Here is an 11,992-nt window from a genome sequence, read left to right as displayed (position 1 = left end):
CTCGGATATCCTCATCCCAAAAGGTTTTTTGCAGACACAACAGATCAGTGCCTTTAAAATACTGCAACAACTGCTGCAATTTCTTCTCCCCCCCACCGCCCCCTCAGTCTGTTCATATTGATCGAGACCAATGTAATCATTGTTCCTAATAAAAGAAGTGACTGATAATCCCCCCATCATTTAATCTCTGGTCCTTCCCTCCTCTCCTGCTCCTTCACAACTTTTTGGGCAGCTGTTGCTTTCTCCTGCAGCCTCCGGCTCTTTTTCACCTCCTGTTTGAACTTTCCCTGCAGTTTCATCCTCTTCCTTCCCTTAAATTTAGGCCGCGGAGCTGCCCCTTCCCCCTCCTTCTGCCCCTCACTAACCTTTCCCTTTTCACATGATGTCCCCTCCCCCCACCCTCCAATTCCATGTCTCTATCCTCCTCTGACTCCTGACTCTCAAGCTCTTCTGTAATCTCCCATCCCTGTTCCCCGTCAGATACATAATCTCCATTAGAGAGTCTTCCTGTTAACTTGGTTTCTTCAGCAGTGTCACTTTCTTTGGCCTCACCTCCACCACTGACCTTTGCTCCCTATTTCTTCTCTCTCTGACTTCCACCCATCTTGCTCCCTTTTGGCATCTTTGTTTCCTCACTCCCATCCTGCTGCCCCTTTAAGGCTCTTGCCTCTTGCATCCTCTCCTTGTCTTGTTCCCTCCTGCTCCCTGAGATGTATGACTCCCCGTCTTTCTTTGGAGAACTTATACTTACCCCGCACTCTGCTCCCACCTCCACACCCCCCCCCATGGACACCTGATTCTTTAGGGAGAGGTGAGCCATGTTATGGCTCGTATCTGTCCTTGACCCATGATGTCCTCTGCTGACTTTGTCCTTTTCCACCATACTTGATGTGTTTTCCACCACCTCCATCTTGTTTTCTGCTCCGCAATTTTATTCCTCTTCTTGCGCTCTTTCCTCATTCCGTTCGGCAGCTGTGTCTTCCACCTGCTCCGCTCTTCTGGCCACTCCACTCACACCTCCTGCTCCTTCTCCTATCTCCTCATCACTCAAGGGGCTTCCATCTGCCTCACACTCACAGTGGGTGGGACCTTTGTGACAAACCGCATAGCTCTCTGCCTTGCAGTTCCAAGAAATGCATCCAGACTCGCCACATTTATAATAATACAGGTCTGGACAGCTTCTTACTAGATGGTCGTGTCCAAGACAGTAATAACAAACCTTCACCTAGTTATCGTGCAGTACCCGGAAGTACTGCACTCCTTCCACTGTCTCGAATTTCATGTTGTAGGGTAATGACTTCAACTGCTCTGGGAACCGCACCTTTACTTAACGAGTTCCATCGGCTACCCGAGTTCCTGGATAGTATCTCCTCTTTATTACTGAATAAAGTTTAATGTTCCACGACTCCAACTTTTTTATCAGCACATCGTCCTCAGATTTAAGAATGAGGCCACCACCTCTTCAGAATACAGCAGAGATACAACCAAGTACTTCTCACCAACCTTCAGATCAGTAAAAGTCTTTCTACCCCCTCTCGGCCACTGACCGTCATTACAAATCCAACATTCGACTTTGGTCAGCAAGCAAATCAACTTATCTCACCCCATTCCTCATGTACTGCCTGGATGATATGCCACGCTCATATCTCCTTATCCTGGCAGTGAACCACCACTGTGTTTTCTTTTCCAAACCTCCTGGGATCCCGGCCCAAATTTTTGGGCCTTTTATTCTCCCTTCTCAAAACATTTTCTCACCTGATTAAATTCATCCTGGGAGCATTGTGCTTCGAGGGACCCGGCACTTCAGGCCCCTCAGCAGCCCTCAGCAAACAACCCGAAAACTCACCACCAAATTTTTACAAACTGACTCCAACTCCTGCAGTAATCAGCAACACCTGCTCACTCCTAGCCCCTCCCACCTAAAGAGTGTGACCCACTGAGCCACAGCTGACTGTTAGCTTGGAAGGAGACATCAGCGTAGAAAGTGAGAGCTACTGTGATCTTGACTATCACTGATAGTGAAGTGATCCTCCTGATATGGGGCTCAAGGTCTTGGTGCAACAGGTGGCACAGCTCTGTGATCACCTCCTTACTGAGGCATAGCCTTCTAAGGCACTGCCCTTCTGACAGGTGAATGTACGAGAACTGCTCCCGGAAAACCCTTCGAGGGTAAAGCCTCTTGTTGGGGCGTCTGGAGGCCCTCCCCCTGCCTCTGGGCCCATTGGGCATGATATGTCTCTGGAGCTGCCACCTTAAAAGTAGATGCCGGATGCCAAGGTGCATTGCCAGGACAGCCCCCAGGACTGAGTGAAAGCAGCATGTCCAAAGGTTGTGAGAAACGGTAATGAACAAACTGTAACACCAGAAACAAAGCAACTATGTTCACAATCTGAAAGCATTCAAAACAATCTCTGGGAAGGTAGCAATCAATCTGACCTCCCAAAGACCCGGTTGCTCATTGCCTTATTTATCGCCGCGGTGGCGCCAATACCATTTGTGAGCGCTTGGTTTTGCTGCCGTGATTAGCGCTAAGCGGTAAATGCAGCGAAAACAATCAATATTGTAATTGGGACGCTAGCGGGGCGTTGCACGCTCATTGATGTCACAGTCTCATTGGCGCAGTATTCCCTGGCACTAAGTTTTTGTGCCACAGCTAAAACACTATTTAAGTTGTTGAGTGGCGCTAATATCGCTGCACCCGGGCGATAAACCTTTAGTGCCCCAGTAGTGTCCTTCGTCAGCACTAACAAGTGGCGCTAATCTATTCAATTTCTTGCACTAATTGTTTAGCGATTGAAGAAGAGAGCTTGGTTCATCTTTGATTCCTAACTTTAATATTAAATAAATGCAAATTAACTAACTTGTATACCTTTTTAAGCTGCAGCTCTAAATTGTGAATGCATCTGTAGCATTAACTAAAAGGCCATTAATAATTGTGAAATATATGGTCATCTATAGAGACAAAGTGGGACTGTTAGGTGTGAGTTAACATTTCTGCTACATCTATACATTTGTTTACTTAAATTGACTTTTTAAATCTATCATCATGCTATAATCAAACCAAGATGTTTATCTATAAATTATTCCTTACAGTTCTTAGAATTGCTTTGCAGATTGTTAGATATGACATGGAGCATGTTCTGAATCTGTAAATATAGCTCATTGCCTGCTGTTTATAGCACCATAGGAGGTGTGTGGTAGAATTTCACAGGAATAGCATCTTTAGTGGCATCTTGATATCATTTTCCCTCTTGCTCTCATCCAGAAAAATAGTAAATGTTCATCTAGAGACAATTAATTAGATTTATCTTTTTTGTGCACTGCTATTATGCGTTGACGTAGTGAATCATTCGTACCATTATGTCTGACTGTTCCTGTTTTATGACTGGTTTTAATTCAAGTTAAAACCATACAAATCATTGCTCCTTTAAAATTTTGTATTGCAAAGGCTAAAATATCAAATCACAGTTAGCTTCTGAGAACACAGATGGCGATATAAATCATATGCTTGGACAATAACTTCTCCATTGTAATTCTCTGCTGTCACTGATTCTTGTGGAATCAGTCATGACTGAAATGATCTGAACTGGGTCATTTAAAGGTTAATCCTCAAATTTGCGCATTTTGGATATGTTGCCTGTTCTATCCCTGTAAAAGAAATGGCTATATATGAAAGTATTTAATCATTCATGATTATGTATGAACATTGCACAATTTGTAATAAAATAATTGATTCTTACTTAGCTCTTTTGAAAAGTTTATCACTGCACCAAAACAAAATGAGTATAAAGAGTACAGAATTTGAGTAAAGGTAGACCGGCTGCAAGTAGAATTCTAACACAGGCCCAGAGTGTCCGTTATCATTTCCAAGTACTTTAGATCTTAAAGTAGAAAAGATGGGGTAGATCTTGCCTTTGTGCCATAGTGTAAAATGGGTGATAGCGAGTCGACTGCCTGTTTTATGTCTCACCTGATTTTTATTTCCATTGACTTCTTCGATCTAGATACCAAGTTGGAAAAATTTGGGTAATTTGTACCTCCTGTTAGCGCCCCCGGGGCATGAACAACTTTTCGCCCAGGCACCGCGAAAATAGCGCTTCCCATGAAATTCCACGGGAGGTTAGCGGTGGCGTGAACCGGTAGCGTCCCGCTCGTACCGGTAGTGCCCCGGGCTGCTGAGCTGGCGACGATAATGTCATCACCATGCGCAGCGACTCGTTATCACCCCAGAGCAAAAATTCGATAGTGCCCCATGAAGCTGCCGCGGGCAATGATAGTGACAGCTTCACGGCGTGGGTCCCAGGCTATAGGCAGGGTGAAAATTAAAGGGGAGATGAGGCATTGAAAAGTAAAAAAATGGCCGGCTTACCATTCGCGGCCTTCTTTATGGATCGAGGGGTCCGTGCCGCGATCTTGCAGCCCGGCACTCCGCTTGTGCACCTGGCTGCCGCCACACTGGTGGTCCAGTGATGACCCCGGTTCCTGACTGCAGAGTCGGCAGCGTGGTCCTCCCCTTTAATGGTCCCGTCCCCGAGAGGAACTGCTACATGAGATTTTGCTCTGCAGTTCCTCTCAGGGTGGTAAGCCCAATATAGCTCGCGGGGCGGGACTTCTGCACATGACACAGGGGGGCCCCTCCTCACAGCTGTTACCGCCCTCAAACGAGGCATTACAAAATTTTTAGCCTAACTTTTTCTATATAAAATTTTGAAAAATTGTGCTTGGATTGGAAGTGTGTATGTGGTGACAATTTCATATATACTACGCAGATATAAAGTGAAGCAACTAAAGGCATTCTGGGTTAGTCATGTGGGCTACAGTCTGATGGTAGCAAAATCCTGAGGAATACTAAAGGGACATTATACGTTGTAAATTTTTCATATTGTCATACATTTTCAATACCATCTTATCTGTAAATTATTCCCATTCACTCTCAATATATTGTAACCACTGTGACAAATAATAACACCATTATGTTAGCCATTTAGGATCTGTTCAATTTCTCCTCGCAGGTCGGGGCCGTCACACTGCTCCTGCGAGGAAATACTAGCGGCAGGTCGGGGGCCGTAAAAGGCGAGCGGCACTGGGAGCAGCGTGGAGGCATACCACTTCAAGGAGCAGCGCGAGCTGGTGCAAGAGGGTGACAGCAGTGAAGAGCGCGACTGGATTGGATGTCACCATAATCCAGGTCGGTGATTGGAGCGTGGGCAGGTACAGCAGGAGCGGCGAGGTCGGGGTGAAGGAGCAGCGAGAGATTGTAGAGCGACTTGATCGGGGCCTCAGGAAAGGTGTGAGTTTGGGGCCCAGCCGAGGCGAGGCCGCTGGGGCAGCACGGGCCAGCCCACACTGCGAAATGTGTGCGCAGTAGGTCCGTGCAGCAGAGCTGGTCTCCAGTCGCCTTGATTAATCCTTGCCACTTGACCAAGACCTAGCTCTGTCAAGCCTGTGTGGTGGCTGGTGTGCAACGGCCACCACATGTTAAAAAATCAACACACAGGCATCTTCCACCCTTCAATATGTAGTTCTGGACCTGGAATATCAGGTCCTTCATTGAAACAACTGTTAACTCAACCCTTTTTGGTGTGGAAGCAAGTCATCCTTGATACGAGGTTCTGCCTAAGAAGACAAAGTTCAATTTCTACTGAAAATAAGCACTTTTTGATAATTTGGGGGAAAATTTCACATTTTATGTGGAGCTCTTTCATGCTGTTCCATCCCCCTGCTTGAAAGGATGAAGCTTAGTAATTGTTTATAAAAATATATATATTCATCCTTAAAACCCAAGATACAAATAATATTGTGCTTCGAATGCTCTCAACAATAGAATGTTCATTCTTTATGTAAATATAACCTGGCTACAGAAAATACATTGGAATCAAATCCTTTGCTCCACAGCAGAGCTGAAATAAATCATGCTTTTGAGCGAAACTGTCAGTTTATCATTAAGATGTTACTTAACTCAGCTGCTTTGAATGTAAATGAAGATCAGGCATGTAGCCAACACATAGACTAAATTAGCTGAAGGCTTTTTACAAGCAAGACATGGATAACTAAATATTGTGACCTAAACTGAATTGAAAACTCAAAGTGGGATAATTCTGAGGTCTTTGCAATCAGCTGAATTTTTACCAAATATGAATTGATTTCTATTACTTGCACGTGCATTAGTGAAAAATACTGTTCTGCACATTGATGTCAGCACTGTGTAAATCCTGGCAGAATGACAGATGGTAATCAAGTGACAATTGTCTATGGATAAAAATCGGGAGGCATATAAAACAGGCTACTGGTTCGCTCTCACCCATTTTACACTATCACACAAAGTCAACATCTACCCACATACCTTCAATTCTAAGTTTCAAATTGAAAATAAAGGATTTTCAAATTCTCAATGATAAGTAGCGTGAAGGTTACCTGAACATTAAAAATTATCAGATATATTCTATGGAGGGAAAAACAGACAGTTTTTCCCTCCCAAATACTTGCTTCTTGCTTGGGTATGGCTCCATCAATGCCAAGCACCCACCAGTGCCAACTGGCCATGTGAGACTAAACAGTAGTATATTGGCTGGTTATTTGACCACAGTGACACCCAATGCTGTCCTCACCTTATATTTGCACACACACAATTCCAACAAGGATCACTGGATAGTGATAAGGAAAGGGAACTTTGTGTGATTTTTTTCCTTCCTACCCAGCTAAGGGCTACTAAGACCATTTGTCATCTGACTGCTGCTAATTCAGACTAGTTATGAGGAAGTATTTCTTTTCACTGATAGTCATCACTTAATGGACAAACCAGGAACAGAACTTGAGACTTTCCTAGTCAGTATTGACTTAATTACACACTGGATAAACTCACTGAGCCACTGGAGAAAGTGAGAACTACACCTTTTTACCCAGTGACTTGAACACAAAAATCTAGGCTGACAGTACATTGCAGTGCTGAGAAAGTGCTGCACTGTTGGAGGTGCTGTCTATTAGATGAAACGTTAAACCGAGGCCCCATCTGCCCTCTCAAGTGGACATAAAAGATCCCATGACACAATTTTGAAGAAGAACAGAGGAGTTCTCCTCGGTGTCCTAACCAATATTTATCCTTCAACCAACATCACTAAAACAGATGATCTGGTCATTATCACATTGTGGGAGCTTGCTGTGCACAAATTAGCTGCAATATTTCCTACATTATAACAGTGACTACATTTCAAAAAGTACTTCATTGGCTGTAAAGTGCTTTGGGATGTCCGGTGGTCGTGAAAGGCGCTATATAAATCCAAGTCTTTCTTTTTTCTTTTAAAATGGCCGGGAAGTTTACAAGGGAGAAGCTACAGAAAGGGAAAGAAAATACTAAAGGGAGCAGAGATCTAGGCACCAGGCCAATTTAGTAGTTCCTTACAATTTATTGTTCTGTGCTTATAATGAATTGTTGTTGGTGCATTGAATATATATCTTCATCAGAGCTGATCCTTCAGGGAGTACAACGGAGCACAGAGGTTTTGAGATTTCTGCCTTTATATTCTAGTATGTTCATGAACAATAATATTGGAAACAAAGGGCCCAAATTTCCCCAGGAGTTGCTCCGTTTTTTTTTGGAGCAACTTGATTTTTCTGGAGTATCTTTTTAGTTGCAATTCTGGTGGTGACAAGCTTCTTCAATGTTGTTGCTACTGCACTTATCCAGGCAAGTGGAGAGTATTTGCTCACACTCCTGACTTGTGCCTTGTAGGTGGTGGACAGGCTTTGGGAGTCAGGAGGTGAGCCACTTGCCATAGAATACATTCCTTCATTCTGTTCTTATGCGGAACATTGAGAGTACTGAGGTGCAGCCTCATGAGAGTGGCTTTCTATGTGCTTTTGCACTAACACTTAATATGTGATTAGAAAGCTACTTCGGTGCAGCGTCCTCTAAGGGGGATTTTGGACCTGTGTGAACAGGAAAAGTAACTGAGTATCTCCTTAACCAATCAGACTGAAGAACCCTTACTGAGGCACGCAGAGTCTGACCAGGAAGTGTAAGTTGGAATATTTAATTCAATGTAAAATCATGTACAGGAAGTGAAGTAAAGAGACGGAAAGAAAGATGGGATCAAGAGAGAGCTAGAGAGATAAAGTTAAAAACATTAATTCATTTTTATTATTTTTTAAAGTCTCCAACAATCATTCAAATCTAAAGGAATGAGACTCCACACTTGTAAAAATTAATTTTCAGTGTCAGAGAGGTTGTTTGGCAGTAATTAAGACTTATCACACCACTAAAAATTTACTTACACTGTAATGGACTAGCCCTAACTTTCTCTGCACCATTCCATGTGTTTCAATGCCGAGTCTCTTGGAGAGGGAGTGTAATAGCAAAGCTTTGGAGGAGCAGGGCAATCGCTCAGCAACTTCCTGATTTCCATGTTTAACTGAGCATGTGCGGTCACCAGAAGTTGCTGTCCGATTTATACTTTAATAACGGTGAGCTCTGATAGCTTCACCATTATTTCTACAGCAAAATCTGGCCCATTATTTACCTGAGATAAGAATCACAAAATCATGGAAACAAAAAAATTTAGAGCACAGAAGGAAGTCATTTGGCCCATTGTGTCCATGCTGGCTGACAAAGAGCTAACCAACCTAATCCTACTTTCCAGCACGTGGTCCGTAGCCTTGTAGGTTACAACACAGTGCATAGTCAAGTACTTTTTAAATGCTATGAGGGTTTCTGCCTCTACCAACCTGTCAGGCAGTGAGTTCCAGACCCGCACCACCCTCTGGATGAAAAAAAATCTCCTCAAATCCGCTCGAAACCTCCCCCAATTACTTTAAATCTATGGGCTCAATTTTCCCCAGTTACCTGTGCCGTTCTTTTGGCGTGCACTGCTTTTTTTGGCCTAAATTAAAATATACAAGTTTCCCCAAAGTTTCTGCGCCAGTGTAACTCAGATAGTTATGATTTTTTTAGGTTGGTAATTTTTGCGTCATCGGGGACGTAACCTGATGTCTGTGGCAGTTTTTCACATTTAAGCAAGATTGGCCAACTTACATTTTTCCGAGGACAGCGTATGTGACCACTCCCAAAAAACCATTCTGGGCACTTAAGAAAAACCAGCGCACAGTAAAAAATCGGCTCGGAAAGACGCCATTGTTTTTAGGAGAAGCTTTGTGGGGAGTCAAGAAGACAAAGAATATGCAGAATGAAGTTAATTGTTTCAAAGTCAAAAGGGAGAAAATGAAAGTCTAATGCAATTCTTTAATTTTTGATTTTTTTCAAAGTACCATGCCACCACCGAATGTCTCCTTACCGGGCTTGAGGGTTGGAGCGCCGGCCGGCAGAATCGTACCCTCACCCGGACACAGGGGCTCAGCTTCAAAAGAAGCCCAGGGCGGGAGGGGGGGGGGGGTGGGGTGGAAGCCAAACTGAAGGGATGAGAACCCTTAGAATATGCAGCAGCTTCAAAAGAAGCCCGGGGTGCGGGAGGTGGATGCAGAGCCTCTGTGTCCGAGTGAGGGAACGATTCTGCCAGCCAATCCTTGAGCCCGGTGAGGATGGTACTTTGAAAAAATTCAAAAATTAAAGAATTGTAATTGGTCTTCATTGCCCCAAATGTCTTCATTGAATGCCTAGCTTCCCATTCTAAGCAAGCCTACTGCGCATGCGCAGACCAGGGTATGGTCCATAGTAGGGCTTTGACCTTGGGGTGGGTGGGGGGGGGGGGGGGAGAGAGAGGGGAAAGAAGGTTTGAGTGCTTTGTCCTGCTGTTTTGAGTTTCTTGCAAAGCTACAATTTAATTATGGAGGCAATATTGACAATGTCATACCTTGTGCAAGCCTTCTGCATGATGGCGCTGCAGTGGAGAAGATTGATTAGACATCATCGCATGAGGAACCTCAGAGCACGTAGGATGATGGACAGGAGGCCTTACCCACATCGGGTATATCGAGACAGGCGTTCATACCTGCACCTGAGTGTTGCAGACTGTGTCAGAAGGCTGCATTTCCACAAAGAAATTGTAACCGAGATCTGTGAGTTAGTAAAAGCAGATCTGCACCCTCGAAGCGTCAAGAGGACTGCTTTGTCAGCTGAAGTAAAGGTTACGGCTGCACTTTCATTTTATGCATCTGGATCGTCTGAACACTCTGTAACCAGGAATATTGAACTACCATTCCTGCCCTTCTTTCAGTCATAACTCGGTAATAGCTATAATATCATACTCCCACGTGTTTATCTGTGCCCTCAGCTCATCTGCCTTATTCCCTAGACTCCTTGCATTGAAGTAGATACCATTTAGCACTGCCAAACTCCCTTGTTGTCTATTTTCTAGCCTTTATTTCTTCTGCCTTTCAAACTCGCTTGCTCATTTTCTGCCTTCCATTTACAGCTTTTCTTCTCTCTCTTCTGAATCTACTCTCAGGTTCCAATCCCCCTGCCAAGCTAGTTTAAACCCTCCCTAACAGCACTAGCAAACCCCCCCTTTCTCCCGCAAGGATATTGGTCCCGACTCTATTGAGGTGCAACCCTTCCAGCTTACAGGTCCCAATCCCCCAGAATCAGTCCCAATGCTTCAGGAATCAAAAGCCGTTCCTCCTGCACCATCCCTCCAGCCACGCATTCTTCTGCCCTACACTCCTATTTCTGTACTCACTAGCACGTGGCACCGGGAGTAATCCGGAGATTACTACTTTTGAGATCCTGCTTTTGAATCCCTTTCCGAGCTCCATAAAAACTGCCTGCAGAAGCTCATCCCTCTTTCTACCAATGTCATTGGTGTCGATATGGACCATGACCTTTGACTGTTCACCCTCCCCCAATAAAATTTCCTGCAGTCGTTCAATGACATCCTTGAACTTGGCACCAGGGAAGCAACATCACATCCCGGTGTCACATCTGTGGCTGTAGGAACGCCTGGATTTGGAATGCAGACGAGTCATAATTAATTTTCTTAAATAAAAACCTGTTAACAGCAGAATGGTTTATGTTACCACTGGTTCTGTAGTTTAGTTCCACTCTAGCGGGGTACTTGTCGCCTGTGAGGTGAAGCATGGTAGCGAGGAAGATTGAGAAGAGGGTTGGGGCGATGACGCAGCCCTGTTTGACCCTGGTCCGGACGCAGATTGGGTCTGTAAAGGATCCGTTGGTAAGGATCGCGGCCTACATGTCGTCGTGGAGTAGGCAGAGGATCGCCTGGGAGGACAGACGCACCAACATTAGCGTCCTCGACCAGGCCAACATCCCCAGCATCAAAGCACTGACCACACTTGATCAGCTCTGCTGGGCAGGCCACATAATTCACATGCCAGACACGAGACTCCCAAAGCAAGGGCTCTACTCGGAACTCCTTCATGGCAAACAAGCCAAAGGTGGGCAGCAGAATCGTTACAAGGACAGCCTCAAAGCCTCCCTGATAAAGTGCATCATCCCCACTGACACCTGGGAGACCTTGGCCAAAGACCGCCCTAAGTGGAGGAAGCGCATCCGGGAGGGCACTGAGCACCTCGAGTCTCGTCACGAAGAGCATACAGAAACCAAGCGCAAGCAGCGGAAAGAGCGTGCGGCAAACCAGTCCCACACACCCCTTTCCTCAACGACTATCTGCCCCACCTGTGACAGAGACTGTGGTTCTCATATTGGACTGTTCAGCCACCTAAGAACTCATGTTAAGAGAGGAAGCAAGTCCTCCTCGATTCCGAGGAACTGCCTATGATGATTATTATGTTATCAGGCTATTAGATGTTAAAAATATCTCATATGCTTCTGAGTCATTCCACTTAACAGAAAATAATTACATTTTTGCTCACCCACTGCAGAAAGATCAACAAATCTTATGGAAACAATGATTTGTTCGGGAATTGTATTTGAAAGCTAGTGAGGAGACTGAGTTTCCGAGATTTTCCTTGGGCTTTCTGACTGTTCCAAATATAAAAGTTACTATTTATAGATGAGATCCTTTTAGAAATTTTGTAATGATGATGGCCAAAAGTATTTTCCAAAAATATTTGGAGCAATTTT

The sequence above is a fragment of the Pristiophorus japonicus genome, chromosome 15 (genome assembly GCF_044704955.1).
Source record: "Pristiophorus japonicus isolate sPriJap1 chromosome 15, sPriJap1.hap1, whole genome shotgun sequence".
Taxonomy (NCBI): Eukaryota; Metazoa; Chordata; class Chondrichthyes; family Pristiophoridae; genus Pristiophorus; species Pristiophorus japonicus.
This window is presented reverse-complemented; position numbering follows the sequence as displayed.